Here is a 3,056-nt window from a genome sequence, read left to right as displayed (position 1 = left end):
CACCCCCTTTCCCTTTCCCTTCGACAATGGGACAGGCATTAAGTAAACATGAGATATTTATAGAAAGTTTGAGCAAAGCATTAAAGGCACGAGGAGTAAAGGTTAAAATTAAGGATTTGTGTCAATATTTTAAATATATTAAACAAGTTTGCCCATGGTTCCCTATTAAAGAAACTATTGATAGAAAAGGGTTGGTGATGCCCTTAAGGATTATTATGAGACTGTTGGACCTAAAAAGGTCCCAGTGATACAGAGAAGTGAAACTCCCAACCTGGTCTAAATGAGTTTGTGTTCTCTAAAACCAAAAATAAAATTTTAGGAACAAATGGAGGTTGAGAGTAAAATATTTTATTGGGAAAGAAAGCTTCTGTCTCAAAGAGGACAAAAGGGGGACCTGAGTAGGTTGCCCAGGAAGCTGTCTCTTTCAGTTTATTTTTATACAGCAAAACCATGTGGGGTTAAGGTAGAGATGAAGGGGCGGCGGCTGGCCAAGAAAAGTAGCGAAGATGCATGGCACAAGAGGCACCACTCAGCTGCCTGCGCTGAGCTAAACTTGGGCAGTGACGGCCCAGATAGGCCTCTGATGTGGCGCAGCATTAAAAGGCAGCAGCGCTGTCCCGGCTGCCCAAGGCTTGGGGCAGGAGGAGGGGCCGCGCTGGACACACAAGAGGAAGGCGTCTCGCTTAGGTGGATGTGGGATGGGATGAAACTATGGTCAACCAATGGGATTACAAGCACCACTGCTCAGGTAAAGTTGATTACATCCAGGGCCAAATGGGGAAGTGAGTCCCAGAGTAAGCGGGCATAAATACGGGACAGGGTCTCTTTTTGTTGGGGGCTGGGCTGGTGACTCACTTGGGTCTTTTTAGGTGATCGATACATATTTAGAATATCAATCCCAGGTGCTACTCTTTTAGCATTTGTTTGGCTTTTAGATCTTTTAGGTCTGGCTTGCAGCAGGAGCATCTGTCCCTCCCACAGTTACAAGATAACTTGTCTTTTGTGCTGTCTCCTTCAAGGGCCTCGCCCTGTCTGACTGCCTATTAATATTTCTATCTAATTTGGCTACCTATAACACCAGTAACGGCCTTTTCCCACTAGAATTTAATTGATAAAATCTTATCCCAGAGACACTGTGACCCGGTTGTTGCTAATGTGATAAAAAAAAATTAAAAGAATAAATAAATAAAAAGGGTGAAAATATACTACAGGTATATTTTCAAAAGGTAAAACCCATCTTAAAGGACAAAGAACCCCCTAAGGGTGTGTGCCCATTCCTAGCTTTGACTATGTCATGGGCTGCACTAAAAGGGCAGTTCAGCTTATCCCTTTGTTGGTAGGACTGGGAATTACAGTAGTCCTAGGAACAGGTATAGCAGGATTGGGAGTAGCAGTACATTCTTATACCAAATTATCTAATCAGCTGATTGATGATGTTTAAACACTGTCTGGTACTATCCAAGATATCCAAGACCAGATAGATTCATTAGCGGAAGTAGTCTTGCAAAATAGGAGGGGCTCAGACCTTCTAACAGCAGAGCGGGGAGGGATCTGCTTGGTTTTACAGGAATGCTGCTACTTCTACGCAAACAAGTCTGGTATTGTTTGAGATAAAATAAAGAGACTTCAAGAAGATCTTCTTAAGAGGAGAAGAGAACTATTTGAAAACCCTTTCTGGAGCACATGGAATGGAGTACTACCCTACCTTCTCCCCCTATTGGAACCCTTGATTGGACTATTAATACTTTTATCAATAGGACCCTGTCTTTTCAATAGGCTGATGACTTTCATTAAAAAACAATTGGATGCCATTAAAATGCAACCCATACAGGTTCATTATCTCAGGCTTGAGATGGCTGAAAGGGAAAACTATGCTAGAATACAACCAGCTTATGATGATGAAGGTCCGGAAACCTCTTAGTTCTCCCACCCTTGGTGAGATGGTCAGGCTAGCCAGAGACGGGTAATGAGGGGCATACATGAGACACCACTCACCACCTAAGACAGGAACGGGACCTTCTGCCGTCCTGGTCTCCTATGATGGGTAAGGTTTGAGTTGGGTCTGTGTAGAGAACACCTTGACCTAAGACAGGCACTGCCCCCTCAAGGAAATCAGCTGTCTACAGAAGCCATATTTTACATACATATGTAAAAGTAAAGGGGGACCTGTGGGAAGCCATTAACTGGTATCCATTTTATAATAGTGTCAGCCATTTTCTTAAGTTTCTATTCCCCTGCTGAGTTAAGTTTATGGTCCTTCCCACCTTGCCCATTCCCCCTGAATCACCTGCTATGCCCCGGAGGTGGGACTTCCTGTCATAGCCAGTTGCCTAGTTACTCGCACCTTTTACCCGCCTATGTCATTTCCCTATGCCTCCACTATATATCCCCAGCACCTCCCCTGAATAAACGAGACTTGATCAGAATCCTATCTTGTCTCCATTTCTCACATCTCCTGTCCTTTGTCCCCTCTCCTCCCCGCTCCTCCCCCAGGTGACCTTCATTGACTAACCCGTGGCTCGGGACACTGAAGTAGATATATACACTGCATGTTTTTATACGTGGCACTTTTATATATTGTATTGGGTTATTGTTCCAGATTAGACTGTTCAATGCTATGTTTGAGGCTGGGTTGTCGTTTTTATAACTATTTTGGTGTTTTTCACCATTATTTATTTTTTTATTTTAAATTTTTTTTAAAAAATTTTATTTATTTGTGTGTGTGTGTGTGTGTGTGTGTGTGTGGCCAGCTCAGCCCACCAGGGGGCGGGGCGGGCTGGCATGTGGTGCTGGGGGATTGAACCGTGGTCCCTGTGCTTTGTTAAGCTTGTTCTAAGTAGGTGCTTTAGACCACTGAGCCATCTCACCAGCCCTTCACCATTATTTATTACTTTTGATGTATGGAATGAGCTGCATGCTTTTATAGAGCAATAAGAAGATATATTTAATGTGTTTTGTTTTTAACAGAATAAGAACTGAAAGCATGAATCAATAAAACTGATTCTAGTGGTCCAAAAAATACTTCTTTAGATATTTCCTCTGAAGACCTCTTGGAT

The 3,056-nt window shown here is 43.0% G+C and overlaps 1 protein-coding gene across 5 annotated transcripts in view; it reads right to left on the bottom strand.

Annotated features, from left to right (window-relative positions):
- The window catches only part of Acmsd (aminocarboxymuconate semialdehyde decarboxylase), an 82,759-nt gene that overhangs the window by 63,106 nt on the left and 16,597 nt on the right, over nucleotides 1-3,056 (bottom strand). The window lies entirely within an intron of this gene.

The sequence above is a fragment of the Octodon degus genome, unplaced genomic scaffold, assembly GCF_000260255.1.
Source record: "Octodon degus isolate 3935 unplaced genomic scaffold, OctDeg1.0 scaffold00014, whole genome shotgun sequence".
NCBI lineage: Eukaryota > Metazoa > Chordata > Mammalia > Rodentia > Octodontidae > Octodon > Octodon degus.
The sequence above is the reverse complement of the archived record's forward strand: the minus strand, read 5'-3'. Positions and strand labels throughout refer to the sequence as shown.